The 12,678-nt window shown below is 38.8% G+C and overlaps 1 protein-coding gene across 4 annotated transcripts in view; it reads left to right on the forward strand.

Annotated features, from left to right (window-relative positions):
• Positions 1-12,678, forward strand: part of SHOC2 (SHOC2 leucine rich repeat scaffold protein) — a 109,163-nt gene that overhangs the window by 14,293 nt on the left and 82,192 nt on the right. Inside the window, exon 1 of one of the 4 annotated variants that reach the window (XM_049645744.1) lies at positions 11,719-11,743. The exons of the other annotated variants lie outside the window; for them this stretch is intronic. The gene's annotated coding sequence lies outside the window, so the exon portion shown is untranslated. Of the gene's footprint in view, positions 1-11,718; positions 11,744-12,678 lie in introns of those variants that run through there. 4 annotated transcript variants of the gene reach the window in all.

The raw sequence follows: 12,678 nt of genomic DNA on the forward strand, positions 1-12,678 counted from the left end.
GAGGGAACACAGTAGGGAGAATATGTGAGGTGGTTGGGTTGGAGAGTACTTGGAGGGCATAGCTTCTACTCAACACTAGTTGATTTTTGACCCAGTGGTGGCAATTTTTTTTTTATTTTTTAAATGAGAAGTAGAGGTCTGGATTGTAGTGGATCTCCCAATTATAAAATAGTGGCAAATAAAAAAATTTAAAACTGTAATGTGTGTTAAACATAATGTAGCCATGGTCTATATTTTGTTAAACCACAAATAGTGGAAGAATGGAAAAGTTTGTTTGCCCTCACTAATCAAGGAACTGTAGATTAAAATATATCGTTTTTCATATATCAGATTGATAGAAATGAAAGTGATTAATAATTGGTAAGATTGGGAGAGTATAAATTGATGTAGTCTCTTTGAAAGAGACCGATTGGAACTACCTATAAATATTTAAAATACTTATTAGGGACAAGAGGGGGAAAATGACGGCGTAGGAGGACCCTGGGCTCACTGCGTCCTACGGATCACTTAGATTCCACCCACACCTGCCTAAATAACCCAGAAAACTGCCAGAAGACTAGCAGAATGGATTCTCCAGAGCCAAGCATAGACGAGAGGCCCACGGAAGAGGGTAGGAAGGGCGAGGCGGTGTGCGCTGCACGGACTGGAGGGAGGGAGCCAGGGCAGAGGGGCAGCCCGCCGGCCAAGCAGAGGCCCCGAGTCTGGCTTGCAAGAGCAGAGGGGCCGGACGGAGTGTGTTGGGACAGCAAACGGGACTTAACATCTGGAAGGTTATAAGTTAACAGCTCTGCTTGGAGAGCGGGAAGGCTGGAGGACAACGGGAGGAAGAGTTGTTGAGCCCCGGATAACAGAGCGCAGCTTGGCGGGGAACAAAGGCGCTCGCCAGCGCCATCTTCCTCGCCCATCCCCCAGCCAAAATCCCAAAGCGAACCAATTCCTGTCAGGGAACTTGCTTGCACCACGCAAACACCAAAATGCTGTGCTTCTTCGGATCCATCCCTCCGGCGGGTCTGACTCCATCCCCATGCCGCAGGGCCCCTCCTGAAGTGGATCTCCAAAGGAAAAGCGAGCTGAGCCTGCCCCTCCTGCCCCTGTGCACCTTGCTGATCCACCCCAGCTAATACGCCAGATCCCCAGCACCACAAGCCTGGCAGTGGGCAAGTAGCCCAGACGGGCCACGCCACCCCACAGTGAATCCCGCCCCTAGGAGAGGGGAAGAGAAGGCACACACCAGTCTGACTGTGGCCCCAGCGGTGGGCTGGGGGCAGACATCAGGTCTGACCAGCCCGCCCACCAGCGCAAGTTATTCAAGACAGCACAGGGGAAGTGCCCCGCAGTCCTGCACCACTCCAAGGACTATCCAAAATGACGAAACAGAAGAATTCCCCTCAGAAAAACGTCCAGGAAATAACAACAGCTAACGAACTGATCAAAAACGATTTAAACAATATAACAGAAAGTGAGTTTAGAATAATAGTCATAAAATTAATCACTGGGCTTGAAAACAGTATAAAGGACAGCAGAGAATCTATTGCTACAGAGATCAAGGGACTAAGGAACAGCCAGGAGGAGCTAAAAAATGCTATTAATGAGCTGCAAAATAAAATGGAGACGACCACAGCTCGGATTGAAGAGGCAGAGGAGAGAGTAGGTGAGCTAGAAGATAAAATTATGGAAAAAGAAGAAGCTGAGAAAAAGAGATAAAAAAAATCCAGGAGTATGAGGGGAAAATTAGAGAACTAAGTGATGCACTAAAGAGAAATAATCTAACCATAATTGGTATTCCAGAGGAGGAAGAGAGAGGGAAAGGTGCTGAAGGTGTACTTGAAGAAATAATAGCTGAGAACTTCCCTGATCTGGGGAAGGAAAAAGGCACTGAAATCCAAGAGACACAGAGAACTCCCTTCAGATGTAACTTGAATCAATCTTCTGCAGGACATATCATAGTGAAACTGGCAAAATACAAGGATAAAGAGAAAATTCTGAAAGCAGCTAGGGATAAACATGCTCTAATATATAAAGGGAGACCCATAAGACTAGTGACAGATCTCTCTACTGAAACTTGGCAGGCCAGAAAGGAATGGCAGGAAATCTTCAATGTGATGAACAGAAAAAAATATGTAGCCGAGAATCCTCTATCCAGCAAATCTGTCATTTAGAATAGAAGGAAAGATCAAGGTCTTCCCAAACAAAAACTGAAGGAATTCATCACCACTAAATCAGCACTACAAGAGATCCTAAGGGGGATTCTGTGAGACAAAGTACCAGAGACATCGCTACAAGCATGAAACCTACAGACATCACAATGACTCTAAACCCATATCTTTCTATAATAACACTGAATGTAAATGGACTAAATGCGCCAACCAAAAGACATAGGGTATCAGAATGGATAAAAAAAAACAAGACCCATCTATTTGCTGTCTACAAGAGACTCATTTTAGATCTGAAGACACTTTCAGATTGAAAGTGAGGGGATGGAGAACTATTTATCATGCTACTGGAAGTCAAAAGAAAGCTGGAGTAGCCATACTTATATCAGACAAACTAGACTTTAAATTAAAGGCTGTAACAAGAGATGAAGAAGGGCATTGTATAATAATTACAAGGTCTATCCATCAAGAAGAACTAACAATTATAAATGTCTATGTGCCGAATACAGGAGCCCCCAAATATATAAAACAATTACAAACATAAGCAACCTTATTGACAAGAATGTGGTAATTGCAGGGGACTTTAATACCCCACTTACAACAATGGATAGATCATCTAGACACATGGTCAATCAAGAAACAAGGGCCCTGAATGATACATTGGATCAGATGGACTTGACAGATACATTTAGAACGCTGCATCCCAAAGCAACAGAATATACTTTCTTCTCAAGTGCACATGGAACATTCTCCAAGATAGATCACATACTGGGTCACAAAACAGCCCTTCATAAGTATACAAGAATTGAGATCATACCATGCATACTTTCAGACCACAATGCTATGAAGCTTGAAATCAACCACAGGAAAAAGTCTGGAAAACCTCCAAAAGCATGGAGGTTAAAGAACACCCTACTAAAGAATGAATGGGTCAACCAGGCCATTAGAGAAGAAATTAAAAAATATATGGAAACAAACGAAAATGAAAATACAACAATCCAAACGCTTTGGGATGCAGCGAAGGCAGTCCTGAGAGGAAAATACATTGCAATCCAGGCCTATCTCAAGAAACAAGAAAAATCCCAAATACAAAATCTAACAGCACACCTAAAGGAAATAGAAGCAGAGCAGCAAAGACACCCCAAACCCAGCAGAAGAAGAGAAATAATGAAGATCAGAGCAGAAATAAACAATATAGAATCTAAAAAAACTGTAGAGCAGATCAATGAAACCAAGAGTTGGTTTTTTGAAAAAATAAACAAAATTGATAAACCTCTAGCCAGGCTTCTCAAAAAGAAAAGGGAGATGACCCAAATAGATAAAATCATGAATGAAAATGGAATTATTACAACCAATCCCTCAGAAATACAAGCAATTATTAGGGAATACTATGAAAAATTATATGCCAACAAATTGGACAACCTGGAAGAAATGGACAAATTCCTAAACACCCACACACTTCAAAACTCAAACTGGAGGAAATAGAAAGCTTGAACAGACCCATAACCAGCGAAGAAATTGAATCGGTCATCAAAAATCTCCAAACAAATAAGAGTCCAGGACCAGATGGCTTCCCTGGGGAATTCTGCCAGACATTTAAAGCAGAGATAATACCTATCCTTCTCAAGCTATTCCAAAAAATAGAAAGGGAAGGAAAACTTCCAGACTCTCATTCAATGAAGCCAGTATTACTTTGATTCCTAAACCAGACAGAGACCCAGTAAAAAAAGAGAACTACAGGTTAATATCCCTGATGCAAAAATTCTCAATAAGATACTAGCAAATCGAATTCAACAGCTTATAAAAAGAATTATTCACCATGATCAAGTGGGATTCATTCCTGGGCTGCAGGGCTGGTTCAACATTCGCAAATCAATCAACGTGATACATCACATTAATAAAAGAAAAGATAGGGGCGCCTGGGTGGCGCAGTCGGTTAAGCGTCCGACTTCAGCCAGGTCACGATCTCCAGGTCCGTGAGTTCGAGCCCCGCGTCAGGCTCTGGGCTGAAGGCTCAGAGCCTGGAGCCTGTTTCCGATTCTCTGTCTCCCTCTCTCTCTGTCCCTCCCCCGTTCATGCTCTGTCTCTCTCTGTCCCAAAAATAAATAAACGTTGAATAAAAGAAAAGATAACCATATGATCCTGCCAATCGATGCAGAAAAAGCATTTGACAAAATTCAGCATCCTTTCTTAATAAAAACCCTCGAGAAAGTCGGGGTAGAAGGAACATACTTAAACATCATAAAAGCCATTTATGAAAAGCCCACAGCTAATATCATCTTCAATGGGGAAAAACTGAGAGCTTTTCCCCTGAGATCAGGAACACGACAGGGATGTCCACTCTCACCGCTGTTGTTTAACATAGTGTTGGAAGTGCTAGCATCAGCAATCAGACAACAAAAGGAAATCAAAGGCATCAAAATTGGCAGAGATGAAGTCAGGCTTTCACTTTTTGCGGATGACATGATATTATACATGGAAAATCTGATAGACTCCACCAAAAGTCTGCTAGAACTGATACATGAATTCAGCAAAGTTGCAGGATACAAAATCAATGTACAGAAATCAGTTGCATTCTTTTTTTGTTTGTTTTTTTTTAATCAGTTGCATTCTTATACACTAATAATGAAGCAACAGAAAGACAAATAAAGAAACTGATCCCATTCACAATTGCACCAAGAAGCATAAAATACCTGGGAATAAATCTAACCAAAGATGTAAAAGATCTGTGTGCTGAAAATTATAGAAAGCTTATGAAGGAAATTGAAGAAGATACAAAGAAATGGAAAAACATTCCGTGCTCATGGGTTGGAAGAATAAATATTGTTAAAATATCAATACTACCCAAAGCTATCTACACATTCAGTGCAATCCCAATCAAAATTGCACCACCATTCTTCTCGAAGCTAGAACAAGCAATCCTAAAATTCATATGGAACCACAAAAAGCCCCGAATAGCCAAAGTAATTTTGAAGAAGACCAAAGCAGGAGGCATCACAATCCCAGACTTTAGCCTCTACTACAAAGCTTTAATCATCAAGACAGCATGGTATTGGCACAAAAAACAGACACATAGACCAATGGAATAGAATAGAAACCCCAGAACTAGACCCACAAAAGTATGGCCAACTAATCTTTGACAAAGCAGGAAAGAATATCCAATGGATAAAAGACAGTCTCTTTAACAAATGGTGCTGGGAGAACTGGACAGCAACATGCAGAAGAATGAAACAAGACCACTTTCTTACACCATTCACAAAAATAAACTCAAAATGGATAAAGGACCTGAATGTGAGACAGGAAACCATCAAAACCCTAGAGGAGAAAGCAGGAAAAGACCTCTCTGACCTCAGCCGCAGCAATTTCTTACTTGACACATCCCCAAAGGCAAGGGAATTAAAAGCAAAAATGAACTATTGGGACCTCATGAAGATAAAAAGCTTCTGCATTGCAAAGGAAACAATCAACAAAACTAAAAGGCAACCAACGGAATGGGAAAAGATATTTGCAAATGACATTGGACAAAGGGCTAGTATCCAAAATCTATAAAGAGCTTACCAAACTCCACACCCAAAAAACAAATAATCCAATGAAGAAATGGGCAGAAAACATGAATAGACACTTCTCTAAAGATGACATCCCGATGGCCAACAGGCACATGAAAAGACGCTCAACATCGTTCCTCATCAGGGAAATACAAATCAAAACCACTCTCAGATATCACCTCATGCCAGTCAGAGTGGCCAAAATGAACAAATCAGGAGACTATAGATTCTGGCGAGGATGTGGAGAAACGGGAACCCTCTTGCACTGTTGGTGGGAATGCAAACTGGTGCAGCCACTCTGGAAAACAGTGTGGAGGTTCCTCAAAAAATTAAAAATAGACCTACCCTATGACCCAGCAGTAGCACTGCTAGGAATTTACCCAAGGGATACAGGAGTACTGATGCATAGGGGCACTTGCACCCCAATGTTTATAGCAGCACTCTCAACAATAGCCAAATTGTGGAAAGAGCCTAAATGTCCATCAACTGATGAATGGATAAAGAAATTGTGGTTCATATACACAATGGAGTACTACGTGGCAATGAGAAAGAATGAAATATGGCCTTTTGTAGCAACGTGGATGGAACTGGAGAGTGTGATGCTATTTGAAATAAGCCACACAGAGAAAGACAGATACCATGTTTTCCCTCTTAGGTGGATCCTGAGAAACTTAACAGAAACCCATGGGGGAGGGGAAGGAAAAAAAAAGGTTAGAGTGGGAGAGAGCCAAAGCATAAGAGACACTTAAAAATTGAGAACAAACTGAGGGTTGATGGGGGGGTGGGAGGGAGGGGAGAGTAGGTGATGGGTATTGAAGAGGGCATCTTTTGAGATGAGCACTGGGTATTGTATGGAAACCAATTTGACAATAAATTTCATATGTTAAAAAAATAAAAATAAAAAATAAAATGCGTATTAGTTTTGACCAAACAGTTCTGCTTTCAGGAATCTGCCTTGCAGAAATAGTAGGTCCTGTTTGTGAATATTTATGCTCAAAAAGCACTATTTACTGCCCCCCCAAATATACATATTTATATATATTTTGATGTTTATTATATCTTTGAGATAGCGCGAGCAGGGGAGGGGCAGAGAGAGGGAGACGGGATTCAAAGCAGGCTATGCACTGACAGCAGAGAACCCAATGCTGGGTTCTAACTTACAAACCGTGAGATCATGACCTGAGCCAAAGTTGCACGCTTAATCAACCAAGCCATGCAGGGACCCCATATATATTTTTTTAATGAAAAAAAATGTAAATGAAAAAAGGCAAATAGAAACAACCTAAATGTCAGTCGATAGGAGAATGATTATATTATAGTTATACCACAAGTCATAGCAATGAAAAGAAATGAAGTATATTTGTATTCTTGTGTGGAAAGAGTCCATAACTTACTGCCTAATGCAAAAAATTATAATTTCATACATAAATTTGTATTATGCATATGCTATCATTTCAGGTATCTATATTATATTCCATTGTGTGGCAATATAATTTATGGAGACTACTGATGCCTGTGTTTCCAATGCTTTGCTATATGCACATTGCTGTGAACATTTTTTTTTTGTATATGTCTTTGAAGTGTTGTCTCCAAAGATAAGTTTCTTTTTATTTTTTAGTTATTTTAATCTTTTTTTAATGTGTATTTTTGAGAGAGAGTGATGTGAGGCTCAAACTCACAAACCATGAGATCCGACCCGAAATCAAGAGTTGGACACTTAACTGACTGAGCCACCCAGGCATCCCTAATTTTAATTTTTTTTTTTTTTTTTTTTTTTTTGAGAGAGAGCATGAGCAGGAGAGGGGGTGGGGGTTGCTGGAGAAAGTGAAATCTTAAGCAGGGTCTACGCTCTGTGTGGAGCCCGATGTAGGTAGGGTTCAATCCTATGAGCCTGGGATCATGACCTGAGAGTTCGAAGCTCAACCCACCGAGCCACCCAGGAGCCCTCTTTTGTGTTTTATGTGGTAACGTTAAATATCTGAACTCCTGTAGATGCTTTGGTGGAGAAAATACATTTGTCTCTGAGAGTGTTTTTTGTGACCTGTGATGTGAGTAAATATACCTTAGGCATGGAAGTCAGAGAACTAACCAGAAAAGTAGCACTGTGTTCAGTCAACTTAAATTCTTTAAGGGTTTTTTTTTTTTTTATGTTGATTTTTAAGAGAGAGAGAGAGAGAGAGAGAGCGCGCGCGCGCGCGCGCGCGCATGTGAGTGGGGGAGGGGCAGAGAGAGAGGGAGACACAGAATTCAAAGTGGGCTCCAGGCTCTGAGCTTTCAGCACAGAGCCTGACGCGGGGCCCGAACTCACAAACTGCAAGATCATGACCTGAGCCGAAGTCAGATGCTTAACCGAGTGAGCCACCCAGGCGCCCCAATTCTTTAAGGTTTTTAAATTTAAGTAGTAATTTTTAGCTAACCAATACATGCTTATGGTACAAAATCTAAAAGATACAGAAATGTAAAGCAAATCTTGCTCTCACTCTGCAGTCTCTTCTGCATATTTTCCTTTCCTGGGAAACCACTACCAGTTTTGTGTGTTCTTCCACAGATATTTTATACATATATATGTATATATTTTTTCATAAATGGTAACATGATGTTGTTTTAAAGCTGAGTTTTCCTCACTTAACTATAATGAATCTAAAACTTCCACAGTGTTTTATATGTTGTAGGCCCTGTTCTATCAAGCGTTTGGATATTCATTGTTAATCTTCATCACAGCCTTGAGAGGCAGGTAGTATTATTATCCCCTTCATACAGAGAAGGAAACTGAGGCACAGAAACCTTAACATGCTAGTAAGTTGGGGAGTTGGAAGTTGTGGAACTCCCAAGAGTCTGGCTGCAGAGCCTTTAGCATTAGCTAGTATGCTTTACTGTCTGACTTGAAACAAGTGAGAAACATACATGGTTGGTACAGCATACTTTTTAGTAAATATATAGTATTTCATTGAATAAACAATAGTTTATCTAACCATAACGGAGATAAACTCCCGTTGGACGTGTGTTGTTGGATATATAGATTGTTTCGGTATGTTGCTGTTACAAATAATGCTGTAGTGAATATCTTTGTGCCTATATCTTTAGAATGCCTGTTTCATTTTGAACATAGTCTGCTTGTATTTCATTTTTGTCCTTTCACATTGGGGCAGGGGGAGTGTGGATCATTTATTCATACAATTATGTTTTATGATCTATCTGAGACTTTCTTTTAATGAATCTATTTAGCTCATCTGTATTTATTACAGCATTATGCTTATTTCCTCATCTTTTAAGAAATAAATCGAGGTATAGCAATTGAAGTATACTCAAAGGTGTAAAGCAGTGCTGTATAAAGGTATAAGCATATCTCAGTCCTATTTCCTCTCCATTCTTGAGGATTGTAACATTTACATTATATTCTATAGCTATAAATCTTTTTATCTTTTTTTTTTTCAGGCCAATAATTAAATGGACTTTATGCTCAAAACTTGCCCTTTTTTCATAATTTTTATTTTTATTCTTTGGATAGTTGAACTTTGTCAACTAGTGTTTTCTTCAAAAGCAGTTCATAAGAACAGTATTCCTTGAGTTCTTTCATATTCATTATTGTTTAACTGTTGCCATTTATACTAAACTGTATTCTTAGACTGGATATAAATTCTTGAGTCATACCTTTTTTAAACCCTTGGAGTTCTTAATAGGTATTGCTCTACTTTTTTTTTTAGCATTGAGTCCCTCCTTCCCTCCATTTTTGGGTAGTAATGATTTTGCCTCGGTTCTCAAAGAATTCTGTTTATTTATTTGTGGTTTTATTTTTATTTTTAAGTAATCTCTATGCCCAATGTGAGGCTTGAACTCACAGACCTGGAATCAAGAGTCTCATGCTCTACCAACTGAGACAGCCAGGCACCTCTAGAAATTGAACTTTCATGCTTTAGCTACTACCACTAATCTAGTATTCTGAATGGCATCTTGTTTTTCTTTTCAAAAAATTTTTTTAGATTTAAAATTTTTAAATTTTGAAAGAGAGGGGGGTGGGAGAGGAGCAGAGTGGGGGGTGGAGAGAGAGAATGAGAATCCCAAGCAGCTCCACGTTGTGTGTGCAGAGCCCGATGTGGGGCTTGAACTCAGGAAATGTGAGATCACGACCTGAACTGAAATCAAGAGTCAAATGCTTAACTGACTGAGCTACCCAGGTGCCCTGGCATCTTGTTTTTCAAGAGAAATGTGAATTTATTTTCTTCACTTAATGACTCTATTAAAAGAAATGTGGTTGAAAAATCTTAATAGCTGGTGGGCAAGCTTTCTTCTAGTCTCTGATTTGAACATAATCTTGTATTCATTTGACCTTGTTCTGTTTTACCTATCCATTAGCAAGAGCAGGATGACTGCTTGGAGAAACTAGGTATTTTTGTTTTCATTCCATTCCTTCTGTATGTTGGAATGTATTATTTTCTTAGCTTCAAATACAAATACATTCTAATAGCCTTATAGAAAATTTTAATGCCTGATTATTGGAGATTTCAGGGTTTAGTCTTTGTTATTCCAGTTACTCTGGTGTTTTTTAAATCTTAGAATTTTACAAAATTATTAAAAATGTATCAGTGTTTTAATGCTGATCTAGGTTTACTAAATATTTGTCATTTAAGCACTTGAAACACTATGAGATGTTATAGATATTCCTTAGAAATGGTTTTTTGATCCAAATGTATTGGGAAATCTTGTATATTCTCTATCACAGGGTACTTTTTTTTTTTTTTTTTTAATTCATTTTTGAGTGAGAGACAGCATGAGCAGGGGAGGGGCAGAAAGAGAAGGGAGACACAATCTGAAGCAGGCTCCAGGCTCTGAGCTGTTAGCACGGAGCCCAACATGGGGCTTGAACTCACAAATTGCGAGATCATGACCTGAGCTGAAGCCAGACCCCCAACCAACTGAGCCACCTAGGTGCCCCCACAGAGTACATTTTCATATCAAAAACAGATCATTTCTGCTGTAAGGACAACAGTATAATTATGTTTGAAACACATCTTATCCTAACTATAAGCCTGTTTGACCATGGAAGTAAATGTTGTAGAAATACATTTTGAGAAATACTAAGAATATAAATACGTTGTTAGGGTATTCCAAAACGTCTGTTTGCATGATGATTATTACCTGTAGTCATGGGGACCTAATGAACTTTTTAATAGGGATAAATTGTAAGTACTGTCTCACCTTGTAAATCTACTCAACACAATTACAGTAGTACCTTTACAGTAATCTTCAGGGTTTGTTTTTTGACCTGGACATTATGTTAGAATTGGTCTTCCAGTCTGAAAGTACTTCTTGAGTACTACTATGTGTCAAACACCCAGTATTGGTCCTTGGAACTACTTCCTGCTGACTTAGCAGTAGGAGTTTTAGAGCCTTAAGGTACCTGTGAGATCATGTAGCCCCCTAAACTCATTTTTCAGATGAAAAAAACTGAGGCCTTTAAACGTAGCCATGCTCAGGTCACACTGTAATTAATCAAGGGTTTTGGAGACCAAACCTTACAGCTCCAGATCTTTTGGTCTTTTTTTTGACTACATTTTCTTTTCAATATATTACTTTTAATCACATTCCTTTTAAGATTGAGATTAGTAAAGAGATACATCCATTTAACATGAGAATTTGGGTTAGATTATAAGGTGAGTAAAATTTAATATAGATAGAACTTCCCAAGTAAGTCTCTGGACATCTAGGTCTCCCTTCACATATCTGAATTATTCTTTCTTTTAGTTAAGGGAAAAAAATAGTTTTAAAGTAAGCATGTACTGTTAGTATTATTACTAAGGACTAATTAGTGCTAGTTTTTAATAATTGGTGCCTAGGTCAAGGATGCATGAGTCAGGTTCTTTTCTAAATTGATCTGCATAATCACTTCCTAGTGGTCAGTTATGGAAACATTTATTTATATGTTCTATTAATGGAAAACTGGACCTAAATGACTGTAGAATTTAACATACTGAGTTTAAATTATAAAATATATTCTTTTTGTCATACTTTTCAGGAAGATACCACTCAGTAGAAAATGAACTCAAGGTAATGTGAATTATGCATTAAGACATATAATATATTAGGGGGAGAAATTTCTCTTTTAAAAGTCCGTAAAGTACTAGTGTGGTCTATAGAATTAGGTGTTAGATGAGGGGAGAAATAATTTTTTTAAGATATTTAGATTTTCTGTATTTTGTTGGCTCTTTTTAGTCAACATTTTCTCAGACTATAGAAAGCAGTCCTATCTTTTCAAGTCCTGTTCTGTCAAAAATGTTCCTTGGTTCGTGTTTATTTACATCATTATTTATACCTATTTAATGTATCCTGAAATGGTATAGACATGGGTTAAGACATGGGTTTTGGAATCAGAACTTTGTTAGTCTTATGACTTTGCTTTATGATCTGTGTGATCTTTAATAAGTAATTTGATTGTTCTTGAGCCTCATTTCTTTTTCTGTAAGTGGGGATTAATCTGCCTCAGAATTGTTGCAAGGACTGAGTGAGAAAACAGCTAAAAGCACCTAGTACAGTGCCTGGTATGTAGTAAGTACTCAGTAAATATTATCTCTTGTTGCTCATGATGTTATTGTCAGATTCACACCAGAGTGTGGCAAATAATTTAACTTCCATAAATCTTGGTTGACTCCTCTGTTAATGGGAAGAATACTTTGGGTGCCTACTTCACAGTTATTTTGGAAATCGAATGTGATCACGTGATAGCAGTTATAAACTCTCAACCTATCTGAGCTGAGGTAACAAATCTTATACCATTAGGACCAAACAGGTAAAAACAGAGGGAATGGAAATCTGCCTTTTGGGAAAGTTTAGCTGAGGGCTTCAAGACATATCTTATTCCCTTCTACTTCCTTCTTCCCTACCCACCCCCCACCCCTACATCACTCCCAATTCCCATGTCTTTTTCAGATAGAGGGATAAGCACTTAAATGAACAGTGTGGGATATATATATATATATATATAT

This window comes from Panthera uncia, chromosome D2 (genome assembly GCF_023721935.1).
Source record: "Panthera uncia isolate 11264 chromosome D2, Puncia_PCG_1.0, whole genome shotgun sequence".
In the NCBI taxonomy this organism is placed as follows: domain Eukaryota; kingdom Metazoa; phylum Chordata; class Mammalia; order Carnivora; family Felidae; genus Panthera; species Panthera uncia.